General features: G+C 35.7%; 1 protein-coding gene and 1 long non-coding RNA gene across 4 annotated transcripts in view; both read right to left on the bottom strand.

The window, feature by feature from the left end:
* The window catches only part of LRMDA (leucine rich melanocyte differentiation associated), a 692,873-nt gene that overhangs the window by 664,110 nt on the left and 12,790 nt on the right, over positions 1-15,973 (bottom strand). The gene's annotated exons all lie outside the window — the stretch shown is intronic.
* LOC138067821 (uncharacterized) lies at positions 431-14,531 on the bottom strand. Its single transcript, XR_011142211.1, has 3 exons — positions 5,954-14,531; positions 1,602-1,712; positions 431-843 (listed from the first exon to the last, which is right to left on the bottom strand). It is a non-coding gene; the product is annotated as an uncharacterized lncRNA (long non-coding RNA).

Genomic DNA, 15,973 nt, shown 5'->3' with positions numbered 1-15,973 from the left:
TTATTCATAGCATTTGATAGACAAAAGACATCTAATGGCCAGTATAACTATAAAGTCATCCATCTATAAAGGAACACTATTTGAAAAAAAAGAAAAAAAAAAAAACAACTTCCTTCGGTAGATGAGGCTTGCTACAGTGCTTCAGCAAAGGAAATTTTCTATCTGCAAATAAAGTTTGCAATGAAATATTGCTGTAGCCAGTAAATCTGTACCAGTGCTACTCAGTAGCAGCTGGGTATGGCCTCCAGCCACATGGCAGAGATTACTCTTGCATAACTTCAACCCACATGAAGCAACTACTTTCAAGGACTGAAGATCATTTGTTTAACAACCTTCTTCTGTAGGTAACATCAATATTAAGACCCCCTAAAGACTCAGATAAAGGAGAACAGAGCAGGGGAGGGCAGTGATAGAAGGGAGAAGAATCTGAACCAATATTCCTTCAAGAATGATTCACTGTTTCTTTATTACAACACACTATAAAAAATGATCTTCCTCAAAATAGATTTGTTTGGGTAACACATGATGACATCATAAATCATATTTTCCTCTTCTATAAGTGTTAGCAATTTTCTTAGACTTCTTTGAAGGAGGGGAAAAAAAAAATGAAGAGCCAGAACCATCTTCCTGCTTTGGCAGAAAAGGGCCTTTTTGTTCCCAAGATATTTGTCGTCTTATACTCGCATCCCCAACTTCCCATAGGATACATGCAATGACAAAGCCTCATAAAGCATTATGAAAATACAAAACCAATATCAGTATAAAACTTTCTTCTCTACTCTTTCCAAATAAGAACTTCTTCAGTTGTTGTCTTATTTTCTCTCAAGTGGACTAAACGTATATCTGTTCAAATCAAAAACAAGGATCAGTCTAATCTTTGCCAGAAAGACATTCAGAGCATTCATTAGAAGGATAGCATTGTATGACAGAATTCATGAATTGAAAATAAACCATATACTAGTATGACAGATGAGCATTTACCCTTCCTTTTTTCTGTTACTTCTTTTTGGCTCTCATGAAACTGCATCATGCTTTTTGCTTCTTATTAATCAATCAAGTATTATTTTTCCACAAGGTATAAACTGCTTTATATTCTGATTAGAGTTCTTCACAACAATCTCTGATTATTAGATGGAAAATATTTCACAGGACTATAATGATTCATGGAGTGTTTGTGGGAAGTAACAGGAAAATTAGGCAAAGCCCTTAACATAAGGCCTAAGCTTAATAAACTGAGACTTTATTACTGATGGGACTTATCATCACAGATGAACCATAGTAAATACCACAGTATTTGCCTTCCTTCTCTGTAGAGAGAGAAAATAAACATTATCTATCTGCTTATGCAATGTAAAAACTCCTGAGCCTAGGTAGTTCAGAGTTCATGCCTGTAGCATACACTTTTTTGTATCAGATCTATCAGCTTTAACAAGCGATGGGCAGCAACATACTAAAAATAAATTTCCCTCTTTAGCCTTCAAGCAGGTGTATATTTGTATCAAGTAGATGCATTCTTCCGATATATCAAGAGGACAACAGATACACCATCTACAAGGGACTTGCAGTAAACAGAGTAATGCAGAAGTTCCATAGCAACTTACTGAAAGACATGGCTGTCCTGATGCCTGATTTAAAGAAAAGCCAGAAGTATAGTTAGATGTTGTAGAAACATATGGCTGTCAGGCACCACACTATCAAGTGAGAGAGGACACCTGAAAATGGAAGAAACATTTTTGCAGTCACACAGAATAGAATTTGTGGGAATAAGGTGGAAGCCAACTAAACTGTCCAAAGCTGGGTCATGCAAGGTGGAGGTCAGGCAGCACAGCAGTGGTTTGAGAAGGACTGAGTACTCAGCAAGCAGAAGCATTAGTAAAATGGAGCACCAGAGGTGTTTCCTGTATTTCCAAGCCAATATACTATGATTAGAACATACTAAAATAGACAAGTTAAATACCCACCCTGCACTGTTTTCCAAAATCTCAGCATTATGGTAGAGAAAACAAAACCTTTTAGAATTGATGGTACAGAACAGAATCCACTTATCAGTATGTCCCAAGCCATAGAAAAAGTCAATAATAATAGAGCAAAGCAAGTTTCACAAGCTATTTACAATTCAGTTTGCTCTTAGCTTAGGATTGAAATTTGTATTTTGAAGGCTTCTCAAGTCTTAGATTTCATTTTTCAAACATCCAAGGAAAGAAACACTATCCACAGCTCGTGTTAAAGTTTCCATTCAAAAAACTTCACCTCTATGAAAGGAAGGCAAATACAGCCTACCTGAATATAATAAAGTTCTGCAGACATTTTCTGTGATTCATTGTGATCAGTGATGAGTACTTGTACTGGACAGACTTAACTCAGAATAGGAAACACTGCTGCTTTTCTATGGTAATTTCTATTTATATTATGAAGCTGTTATGTACATCCCTTTGCAGTTATTGGATGTCACCTACATCCAAATGTTTGGTTTGGAGAATTTCTAAGGAATCATAACACGATTTCCACACCAAAAATAAACACAATCCCAGAAAATAGGGATTAGAGGAAATTATTCCTGGAATTTACCCAGCAAGACACTTTCAACAGTTTTGAAAATGACAAATAGTAAGACTGCACATTCTTACTAGTTTCACCAGAAGACCTACACCCGATTTTACTGAAATTCTATCTTCTGGAAGATTTATTTCCTTCGCCACAAAGCATGTTTACAATACACTGTTGAAAAGCTTCTGCTATTCTGCCTTGCATTTCAGAAATGGATAAGGTGCTCAAGTATTCTTTGGAAGAACAACATCAGTTTAAAATATTTTTGAGATCTTTAAGGATAAGTCAAGTTAAACGATGTTTGAAAGCACCAGGAAGGAAAAAAAAAGAAGCTGCTAACTACTGTAGGAGAGTATTAATGAAAAACATACCCCAGGACAAGAGAAACTACAGGAACGCCAAATTAGTATTAAAAAGTTGGAGTCATTTTTAAAATAAGGTAGGTGTTTATTCTTCCAAATGCTTGGTAGCCTGCTTCCCCACGCTTGTCTACACAGCTAGCAAGATGTGGACAATGAACTTATTTGAAGTGGCCTAAAAATACTCGGAGGATATTTAGTTTCTTACATTACTTGCATCCAGATGTAGATGCAACTTTAAGAGCTTGTAACCCTTTCACAAAAACAGTGAAAGACAAACTAAAATCTGTAATGGTTAGTGCTCATGAGTACTAACTCATGAGTACGAAACAAACGTCCTCAAGGTTTGAAATTTGAAGACAATCTTAAAGTTGCAAACATCAGCATATAAATTAAATGAAGATACATGAGAATGATGGGTAGATAAGGAATATATGAATGGAAGATACAAAGCTGTTTCGAAAGTACTCCAATATTTTTAAAACATACCCCTCAATCATTCTAAAATAATAGCATATTAAAAGTTCGCAGAGAAAGTAAAGCAGAACCCATGAAACATGGCACACTATGTCCTCAGGCTCAAAGTATTCTGAATCCAAACTTTAATCTCTGCTAATTTAACAACAGAGATGTGCAAAATGAGAGCATCCAGCTTAAACGTGACCCAATCATTCCACAGAATAATAGTGACTATAGATAATTTGCTATTAAATAGTTGCAAGAGTACTCAAGTGACCGAATCACCTAAAGCCCATGGGTTTTCAAGCAAAAGGTAATGCTAAACAATAGGAGTGATGTTTCTAGTGCTATTTATACACTGATTACAAAGGAAAAAAGAAATTGGTGAATTACAGATCTTAGTAATAACTCATTAAACAAATTTTTGTGTTGTAACTTCAGACTACTTTGCTCTCCTAACTGAAGTATCATCTGAAGAAAAAAAAAAATCCTTAAACTAGCACAACTGAAGCTTTTACAGGTCACATGGGATGCCTGCTGCCATGCACCAGATGTGCAGAGGGAAAAAGAAAGTGGTCAACACATGATATTAAAAAACAGCGCAGTTTCAAATATTTTAAACATGATGTCAAGTGCATTCAACAGGTCTAGAAATGCATTACATTCACCTAAATTTAGTAGGTGATAATTGAAATCAGAGATCCAGTCGTTACCACTGACATGTTTCTAAATACTACCCAATAAATTTTTGTCTGTTTCAGATTCTGTATGACAGCTGGCACTTGGGAGGCAGGGGGCGGCAGTGGAGGAATCACCAAGAGGCTATGCATGCACACATGTACAGCATTTCTATATTTAAATTCCAGTATCTTCCTTTTTTAGAATAAATTTAACAGTGGCAATATTGTCAGCGTTGAATGAATGCACGCTCTTAGTTACGTTCTACAAGCAGAATTTTTTGTGGGCTTTACTTTACATCTTGTAATAGGCACTAAGTACCGAACAGGATGGTATCTTAACTAGCTACAATTATATTTCCCACAGGTGAATTTTCACAGTGAGGTTTATTCATTCATTTTATAGAGATGAGATCTGTTCTTGTCAGTTATCGGGACTGATCATCGCTTTCTTTTCCAGCTTAAAAAGAAAAAACAAAACAAAACACCAACAACAGAAATAATTTCAGTCCATATCTTTTTTGTTATTATTATATACCATTTCACCAGACCAGGAGGGAACAGATATCAGAAAGTCCTGATCCACTTGCAATCAAAAACTTTCTGCCATGTCTACAGTGCATTCAAATTTTTACCTTCTTTTTAGCCTCAGCTATGCTATCACCTTGCTGATACATCTGCTATCAACTAATATAAAGCATAGCTAAGTAGCAGATGAGGCTAAACCACTTCTAAGAGCACTACAGATTCAGCAGGTGGACAGATACCAACCATTACTCCTGATAACATGCAGAAGCAGTTTGTGCATATCAGTAAGAAGGACTGAAAATGATACTTGGCATCTATTGTTAATCAACAAGGCTTCCTTACGTCTCACTTTTCCCATCTGTAAAATGCAGATAGTGTTGCCCTTCCATTTCTCAAAGGCAACTCAAAAAAGTGTGCCTGAAGAGGTAAGGTATGCTTGGCATTTTAAAAAATACCACCATCAATGTGTCTCTTGACCTGGAAATCTAAAACGCTAGCTAGACCAGCTAAGGCTGGGAACAGAAGAACAAGACTTTCTAAGAAAATTAGTTATTCAATTTAGACACATATACCTTTGTATGGAACTGGCAAACATTTAAGTCTGATGTCTCATATCTTTTAAGATGATGCCTAGCAAAATGACTTCCAAAGGACTTTGAAAGTGCTAGGTTCCCTCCTCTTAAAAAAATAAGTAAATAAAACATTTTTAAAAAGAGAGAGAGACTAGTTTTTAAAGACATAAACCACCTTCCTTGTTAGTACTATTTTTTTAAAGGAAGAGCTATTCACAAAGCCACAATATAGCTATCCAAAGAGGTAAAATAAATGGAAGCTAGATTCTATTTATTCTTGGCCTTTTAGACCTCAAGACACCAAAGACCTGTAAAATTACTAGCACCCATTAAAAATATTTAACTTTGTTACTAGTCTCAAGAATTAAAACAAACACTGCAATCAGCATTAACCACAGACTGCAGAACAACAGCTAGGAGGCACCTTAGAGATAAACATATTTTTCAAAGACAAACAAAATCGGAGCGCTCCACATTAGAGGGGAAAGAGAGAAGGGAGAAATGACAATTAGCTGTTTTTTCTGCTGCTCAGCTATTTGCTGGAAATAAGTTAAAAACACAAAAGAACACATACAAATCCTACAAAGTTATGAATGACAATTCTACCTCTATTAAGAGGTAATATGAAAATTAAGAAACGTAAAGAAAATTAAGAGCTCCTGTAATCTACTATATCTACAGCTTTACTTCAAATACAATTTCCTGTCTTGTTTAAAATGTAAAAAAGTCAATTCTAAAATAAAGACTTTTTATAAATCATCATTGTTCAGAAACATCTTGAAATGCCAGCATAGCCAATATCATTACATACCATGATTTGTTTCTTCACTGCATTCTGTCACCGTAGTCCTCAAAAACCTGGAAGTTCAGGCAAGGCTTTGGTCTAGAAACTACAGTCACAGGTCACATGGTGGGGAGGGGGCCACTGCACAGCATGGAATATCTTGTAGCATCTATACCATATAACTTTTAAACTTGCCAGAAATCAACATTGCTCTACCATTTTTATGACTTTTGATCCAAAGTATATAATATTCTCCATTCTCCTTAATATTTCTACTTTACTTTCATTTTCCAGCTCCTCTACTAAAATGTTCCTCCTCCCCTCTTCACTATCCAATAAAAGCCATTTACTGCAATAAAGAGATTTAGTGATTTGGGGTTAACTTTTGAATAGCATACATCCTCTAGATACTCCAGAACGATGTTAATAGTTTTCTTCCTATTAATTGTCTCATCAACTCACAGCTGGCTGTGCTTTTTATTTCATTATGTTATTCATCAATCTAAAATAGAAATATAGCAGAAAAAGAAATTGGAAAGGAGCAATTTCAATATTTCAAAACAGATGCAAATCAACGCCAGAGATGCTACACAGCATATTTTTACTGAGACAATTCTATACATGTCTGAAAAATGAACTTGCAATAAACAAACTCATATCCTATGAAGGTATGCTTCTCCTTCCATCTTATGAGCTAATTATGCCAACACAACATAACATTTTCCTAAATGCCTTATAAACTGACCCAGTTACTCAGAAAGTATTATTTTTAAATTGATGTGATAGACGCAAACTGGAACATTCGGATTTCAATTCTGGCACCAATTCCCGGTTCTCCTTCCCAAGTAATTTAAGGACTTCCTCCCGATAGTTTTTCATATTCTTTTAACTGACATTTTATCTTTATACAGTATCTCAGCAGAATGAGCATGCACTAAAACAATGACAGCCCTTCTTTGGCTGTCATCTCTCATTCTGGCAAAGACAGATGTCTTACACTGGCTTGTGCCAATAATAGAGCCGACAAAAAACAACAGAGACTACCTGCCTCTGATGTAAAGGCACCAATTCACATTTGTGACACTCATTTGTCAATTAACAGATTTCTTCCATTGTTGACACATGGGACTTAAAAGATGTGGGCTAGAATGTGATGAATTAAAAAAGACAGATGAGTAAGCTATGAGCTGCAAAGTAATACTATAATGTGCTTTAGATAGGAATATCAACTGACACCCCTGACAGGCCATACAAGGTTTTATTTCATTTTGCACTGTATCTAGGCTTCATACTTTGTCTTCTTTGTTCTCTTTTCATCAGGCTCCTAACATCTCATTCTGACAGCCAGAGACATTTAAGGCACTTTCGTTTCAAATGCAAGTTAGCGTACTTGATTTGTCATTAAAATGCAAAACGATTGCCATTGCAGGTAAATGTAGGTATGCTTAAAAGGTTGTATCTGCAAAGTAAAAGCTGAAAATGGTTTCTGGCTGCTTTGCTTAACTCTTTCACTAGCCTCAGAGTTTTTCTAAGGAAAGTATTACGGTGCTCTAACAGAAGCGTAGCAGCACCTGCAGTTTTATACAGCGTATATTTTAGTACATTCAAATAACATAAAAGCTTTACGTTACAATGTCAAACGCAAAGAAGTACTGTCAAGTTTACACACTGAGCCTTAGTACAATTTACACAAGAATCAGAAAAGAGTCTATCATTCAGAGTTCTCTGGGGTCAGAACTCCCTACTCTTATGCACTCTGACACCTAGATACCAATAAGGATAAAGCAAGTTTGTGAGGTTTTGTTAAGATATGGTAGATGTGGTTGGTTTAGTTGGCATCTTCAGATAAATGATTCTAACAACAATTTCCTTTTTCTGTTCAATGATCTTCTAAAGAGACATGAAGGCCTTAAAAATAAATACATAACATGCGCTGTAACAAAAAGACAAGCAATAGAATTTTTAAAAAACAATTGCAGAAAAACAGACCTGCATAGGATGGATAGTAGTAATACCTAGCTTTCTACATACATGCACAGATATGAATGCACTCTGCAATATAAATAAGGTTATTTCTATTCAACTGGATAGATGCAAACATCAAGGATCTAACTTGTGTTCAACATACAAAATCTAGTGAAAGAAAATATCTATTATTTTCTGCAAGTGATAAAAGGTCTAAAAAACAGCAATACTCCTTAAGTAAGCAAATTTCTTGACACAGAGGTTAGTGCAGATATTGTTTGGCTTCAGAAATTTACAAGTGAACCTTTAGCATAAGTTTGTATCTACATATCTTTTTTGTAGGCTTTTCTCTGCATTTTTGCTAGAATAAAGCTAGAATAGGCATTCACTCCATTTAGCAGGCTACAGAAGCCCAGTTTGTATTGAGTCCACTTTTTTTTTTTTTTAATAGGAATGAGACTTGTGCAGGAATTTGCAGTCAAGGAATCATTCAGGAATTCTGATTTGAATTATAACCTCCTAATGCATTAAACAAAAAGTACAGAACATGAAGCATGATGTTCATATAATGAAGCTGACTGACCAATTCTGACACTACTCTGTCTACTAATAAGATGTATCTGGTACAACACAGGAATTGTGCATTCATTCTAGCTTATATGACAGTAGCAGGTTATGCGTAAATACCAGTACCACCTTGATCATTACCAGCTTTCCTGAAGGGTTTCTAGCTCTACTTATCTCTCCCACATTAGTTTTACTCACTTCTGGTGCACTTCTTTCCTTATACAAAAGGAGCAATTAAAAAAAAAAAAAAAAATCAGGACACTATCTGAAAGCTGACTTCACCCCACAGTTATTTAGTTTATTTACTTTGGCTTAAAACACTATGACTACAGCAACCAAGATTTTTATCTTCCACACTAAAATACACAAAGAAATACTTGCCCATTCACATTTAGGCCAATACAGGCAGATCTCTTCCCTTCCTCTGTTTACCAAGTAGTAGAAAGGGAGTTAAATGATGGGCAAAAAAAAAATTCAGATTAATGCACTGTCTTCTGGTTAACTTTAGAAACTTTTGTTCGTTGTTCAATCACTCACATGCAGGTGAAACTCGTTTCAAACCACCTGTGGATGCAGTGACCAAAGTCTGTCATTCAGTGGTAAAGTAGTGGCCTGCATTAAGTGAGTTGAGATAGACTCTCATTAGAGATATATCCATGTGTTAAAAGCCCTTTTATAAGTAGTACTAATAGATCATTTGTTGATATGACTTATTTTGAAGAAGCCAAATGATTAACAGTGAAAGAAACTGAACTACCCTCTGACATTCCCAATTTCCTGCCACTTTGGCTTGAGATAATTTAATAGCTGTGCACCTGGTACAACTGAAACCAATGCTGTACAGGAACAGCTGAGCTAGCTAAAGCCTGGCTCATGATTACAAGCATAACAGTGAACAAAAGAGAAAGTATTTGCAAGAATGGAAGAAGTCATGTTGCACCGGCACCTAAATCCCCTGGACAGCAATAAAATGCAGCTACTCAGCAGCACCTTCAGCAGCCATCTTCTGATTTAAGGCGCTGAGGGAAGGAGGAAGGAAGGAAAGAAGGAACAGGAGGAGGGAAGGAAGTGTACTGGACACATATATATCTCCTATCATTTATTTGGCTGGATTACATTTCTTAGAAAATATACCATTTAATGTTTTTTTCCCAAAGCCATTCCAACTTAATCGCCTTCACACATGACTGTATCTCTGCTATTCCAAAGTACTTAACTGTCCAAGATAGAAAGTGTACTAAATGTAAGGTAATAGCTAAGAAAAGAAAGCATTCAGATCCTTGAGCAGCTGATATTTTATCTTCCAGACACTTCGGACTGTCAAATTATCTTAATGTAATTGTGCTGGAACCAGTTTTCCTAATATTCAATGTACTCTTAATACTTGGCACTTCCAGAACACCTTCCCTACAGCCTTTAAGTGCTTTAAAAATAAGCATTCCATTTCATCATTTATGAAATTAGGTCAAGTTTTCATTTTTCCTCCCCAGCAAAAAGTTCTAGAAAGTCCTAGGAGCCTAGAATAGCATTTTCACGCAGTAGTGATGTGGTCCTGCAGAGCCATAGCACTGCAGCAAGTCCTGGCCTCTTCATACCTAAAATAGTTTGAGGACAATTCTGCTACATGGATTTTTCATGCTCAAAGAGATTTTACGCTCAATAGCAGAAATATATTTTTAGCATTTGATAAAAGTGAATATGACCAAAAATAAACAAAGAAAAACCTTACACCCAAAACCTCTGCCACCAAAATTAAACTTTACCACACAAGGCAGAACCTGGCCAGAAAAAGCTTCTCTGTTGCTGTAACAGGTAGGTAACTGGATGCTCCCAAACACCTAAGTATTAAAAATCAAAATATACTGCTCTTGAAATCATGAACAAAAATGATAACAGAAAATCCACACTCACAGCAAATAAATACCTAAATTAAGTACAAAACAAGTAGTTTAAATCATCAGGTACGTCTCATATATAGGAGAAGACATATGTACACATGCACACACACACAAACCTTCATTTTCAAACTAATAGTTGCAAATGATAATTAAAAAATAACTAAAATTGGCTAGTAAGTAGCTTTTCTGTTAAATATATAAACTGAATTCCGTGCTGGCACGTCTGATCATAGATTAACATTCTAAGGGAAAAGCAGTTCACATATCTGAAAGTAATTTAAAAACATTGAATGCAGGTGTCTTTCCATAAGACATATTCACAAGGAACTAACAGTACCAGTTGACCTATCTGTCAAGCGTGAAGAGTAGAGCTGGTTCATAAAATATGAACCACTTTTTCAATATCAGCTAAGTAGATTTTGACTATATACATTACACACATTTTAACAATCAGCAAAGAAAGCACTGAAAAATGATGGTTAACACCAAGTCAGAAATTAAGTACTGAGTATTGATAGTTAAAATGGTTGCATCAGTCCAATAACTATACTATACAAAATGAATGAGCCGAGAGAGCGGAGTGCATATGCTTCATGCTAGAAAATACTTTTATATCTTCTTTGTTAGTTTTACAAAAATAAAAATTAAGGTCTGGAGTTGACAAGTAATAAGCTGAACATTCTCAGTCTAGTCTTCAGTACAAAAATATTGACAGAGGAAGAGTCTGACTTTTACCAAAGCCAAATACAATGAGTTTGTATGTACGACAAACAGCTCATAATTCGAGATATATATTAGTCACCTGGACTGCATCAAGTTGATACAACTTTCCTCCTATAAGCCTCTATAAGAACTGACACCGAGACCAATAGTGAGTACTTCAGAGCTTTTTGAGGTGGGAGGAGGTAGGAAGAAGTTTAAAAAGATTAAAACTGTAAGAATTCTTAGACTGCTTATTTTTTAGTTTAATTCTCTCAATTCATTTATTTCTCTCAACCACCCATCTCTGATGTGTTGCATCTTTTTTTGCTAGTCACCTGTAAGTAACATACTCTTTCTTTCTAGGTTGAGTACGAAAAGGTTACCACTAATAAAGCTCTTAAAGCTCTATTTCAAGTTCTGCATCAAAGTAGACTAATACATTACCCTCCCAAAATTTACATATATGTGTATGTATAGTATGCATCTATATAGTGTGTGTATATATGTGAAATAACATCTTTTACCATATGAAAATATGAGTTGTAGTGATAAAATGCCAGTTGACTACTTCTGATTACACCTCCCCACATACACTATGCTTTTTATGAAAAAATGAGCTGGAGGTATGCACACTTTCAAATACAACTACCTATAAGTACAGGTTAGATATCAACCACACAGGAAAAATACTGGAGACCTAGGCATTTGAAGGGGGGCTACTCCAGAGCTCACTCCAATTAACAAGAGGTCACTGACTTCCCTAACTTTGGGATGGGTTACAAGCTATCCTCCAACATTAGGTATTTTGTATCTCCTCCTCTGATTTATTTGTGTTCTTTTAAAAGCGTATCTCTATCATTTTGCAGCATAGCAGAAGTTCCAGCAAACATTAGCAATTTAACAGTCTTAAAAATAAACAAACTCTTATAGCCATATAATATGAAGCACATTGACTGCTACCATTTATGGGCTCAGTGGGTGCATAAAGTTAAAAAGGGAGAACACATTATAAAGAACAGAAAAGACAGTCAACATACCTTCCCATTCTTTCAGTGAGCAACTCACTCAAGCAAGCATGGTCAAGAAAGAGAGACCAAAAGAAACAAAACAGAAAACCATAAAAAGCCGAAATTTCACATGACTGGCAGCATCAGTTCATGGGTAAAGTCTGCAACTGAGCTACAACACTGCATTAACTATGACCTTAGAAACAGTGTAATTATTGTATAGCATATCTGGTGTGACATGCTGGCTTTTAGCCTTAGAAAAATGCATGGCCTTTGGCATTTTTACGATACTTACTCTCCACACTTTCAGTGGCTAAGGGTTTGTTTGGGTTTTTTTAACTGAAAAATCATCTCCAATATGATTTCTGTAAAATGCAAGATCACAAAACCAGCACAAAATAACATAAAGCAAAGCAGCAATGCAAAAAACAATCTTCAAATAGACTTCGTTTACAAAATGTCAGCTAGCTATTCACAGCATAATCACTCAACATATATGTTCAATACTGGAGGACAGAGGCCCTTCTTACTTGGTGATGGCAAGCAAAACCAATCAAGTTCTCTATATCTGCAGTTAGATGCTGGGAATTTCACTCATTAGGTTAAGGAGAAAATAAAATATCTTTCGACAAAACAGACAAGAAAAGACAGTGATAATAGCTCCAGGGTTAATGTAGATTCTTCCTTTCGGTTAAGCTCCTTGTCCTCAGACAACAGTTATTTCTGCAGTCCTTCGTTCTTCTTGCACAACAGCAGTGATGAGGAAATACTGTTTTAGAGTAAGAGATATTAGGGAAGTCAGAAACTAAGAATGGTCCATTTGACTGCTATATGTATAACAGTTACTTTTATTGTGCCCTTTTTAAAAGTCTCAGTACTCTTTAAAAAAGTTTAGTTCTCAGTCTTACAATCCGGATAACCACGGACTCTCCAAGAAGTCATCAAAATATTACTTGCTATCTACTGACAAACACTCCTCAGAAGTTAAAAAAAGCACATCAAACTATTTCTTCTCCTCAAAACGCCAATATTTTATACAGGTCGTGGTAGTCTTCCATTCATTTTACAGTTGACTAACTGGCTTTCTCTCAGTCTGGCATAGTTGAAAAACACTAAGCATTCACTCTTTCCCTGACATCCAAATAACAAAAGCTAACTGTTGTTTAAGACTGGCTACAGTTCCCACAGGAGGAACTGGCATGACGGTTCTAGTGCATGAAGCTCTCCAGATCTCCAGAGCCCACAGAGAGAATGCAGAGCAAGCCTCCAGCATTGCTCCAAAAGTCCACTTCAGTCTCATCTAGCAGATCAGATCAAGAGTAAGCAGTAGCAGTCCACACCCCACTAATTCAAAGGCAAAAACCATGTGATATGAACAGCAGTTCACTGGGAAATGCTCTGCTTTACTCAAAAGGCCTTACCATGAGCCTTCAGCCAATGGATGCCTAACATGAAATCCTAGCTCTGTCGAAGTCTGAGGAGTTTATTACTCACCTTTGTTGAGGAGTACAGATTTCACCCTTGCTCATGATTGTATCAGCCCTATAGAGATGGATGTCACCAAGAAAACAACATTCACCATCTATCACATTGAAGTTCACTACCTATATTTAAGGATACAATAGCTCAGGCTCACATTTTCTTATTTGATGTCAAATTGTGCGGTGTGTTTTAGATTTTTACCAGATTTAACAGCTCCAGTAATCATTCCAAGAATTCTCTGCTATACAGTATGAATATACACCAACCCCCCAAAAAGCTCAAGTAAAAGCTCAAGCTTTTGCACAGTTCTGCCACATGATATACTCTCAAGACAACTATTTCCACAGTGTTAAGCCTTCCTGAGAAAATCAGAACAGAATACAATCTTATGTTCTGATTTGTCAGATACAGTAAATCAATAGATGATGGCCAGCACTGGGGGTCAGAGGTATATATACTACAGTGTTTTCACAGTCTGTTAGTGACTATGCGGCCATAAAAAGTCAGGCAAGGATCACTGGACAAAGAGAGAAGCTGTTGGGACTAAAGAAAATAAAAGTCACCAGTGCAAAGTTGAAATACAACAATTTATACTCTAAGTTTGCCTTTACATGTTAAAGAGTTTGGAAAAATAACATATCCTTGGAAAAGTAACTTACACCCTTGGCACAGTATGCTGAAATCAAAGTGAGATATTTAAATACCTATTACAGTCCACAAATTTTGTTTAAATTAGTTCGTTCACTGGCCCCCTTCACATCAACAATAAACCAATAACTACAAATAAGACATAGTAACAAAAAACAAGTCACAAAAAACACACAGAAAATATATATTTTGGAAAGGTAAATTTTCTATAGACACATTTGAAGCTGATAAAATAACAAAGCACACACACAGCTATTATGTGCAAGACAAAGTGCATCTTATTAATATTTTTTATTATTATTCAAAGTTTTCAGAGAAAAAAATATTTTCCATATACATTACCCAGATCACATCTAGTGCCTGTTGAAGTGCCAGTTTTCATAAGAGGAAGGCATGGGATGAGAGGAAAGGAAGGGAAGAAGAGAGCAAGGAATATATTTAGTTTTGATCATCTATCAACTATCAAAAGCAGAATTAATATTTGAAATCTAAAATACTTTTTTTAATGGTAATATCCACCCTCTGTTTTTACAATAGACAGACACACCTATAAAACTTTATCTTATACAACTCACTTGATCTTACCCACACAGAAAGCGAATCCATCATCACACTGGTCTTCAGTCCATCTAGTAACGTAAGACCGTTTCGTAAGTATTTTAACAGGAAAAGAATTATCATAATGTAGTCCATACTGACTAATAAACATGTAAGACTTCATCTGAAAGACCATTAAGACTGTAAATTCTAAATAATTTAAATGATTCCTTGTATATAAATATTTCATTTAGCAAATTGATTTCCAAATGAATTGCTTCTAAAGATGACCACCCTCAGCAGCGTTAGCATACATTTATTTTCAGACGTTCCAAACGTTTCAACATTATTTAAAAAACAGAGCATTTTGTGCTTACTGTAAAACACCCCTTAAGCATAAAACTTCTGCTACGCACCTCTTGAACTACAACCCCACTCATTTGAACTTTTGACATTACCTCAATAGCAGGAGAAAAATGATCACACAATTACAAAGTTCAGATCGCTTAGCTGCAGAAAATGCCATCTCTTTGTTGAACTCTCTAAATACAATTCCATTTATCTAAAAATGAATTTATGAACATTTTTAAACCACACCCTGCTTTGAGTGGAAAGAAACCTGAGCTGCTAATAAGCCTTCCCCCCCTCCCCGCCCCGCCAAAAAAAGATACACAATCTGCAATATTTAAACATTAATTTTCTTTCCTTACAGTAAATGGTGGTCATGCTTGAAAGAAAACAAAAAACATGGAAAGTGAAACAGGCTAACTGCATAGCTCAAATAGGCTTACTTCAGACAACGTACCATAAATCATCGTGAAACAAAACGGGCAATTATAATGTACACAAATGTTATGATACTAGCCATCTACACTGGTCCAGTGGTTCTAAATTATGGAAACTGATGGCTGAACAAGGGCATATTGTTTCAATACACTTGAATTACTTGAACAATTTGAATTCTTTCTTTAGCTACCCAGTACTGTGCAGATCTCCTTAATGTCAAAAAGTAAAATAAGAACAATAAAAAAAAAGATCTCTTAAATAATTCAGACTACATCTAAGGTGATTAAAATACACCACCAACATCTCTGTAGCAATGTATTCTGTTTGTGAAGAAACACAGGACATTCTTTCTCCTTCGATACTGTAAGTAGTATCTAAAATTAAAGCAAGTACATACATTTTCCTTCAAAGCATTCAGTTCAATGAGGTCACAACAGCAGCTCCTTTCTCCTTCT

Source organism: Struthio camelus, chromosome 7 (assembly GCF_040807025.1).
Source record: "Struthio camelus isolate bStrCam1 chromosome 7, bStrCam1.hap1, whole genome shotgun sequence".
Classification (NCBI taxonomy): Eukaryota; Metazoa; Chordata; class Aves; order Struthioniformes; family Struthionidae; genus Struthio; species Struthio camelus.
This window is presented reverse-complemented; position numbering and strand designations above follow the sequence as displayed.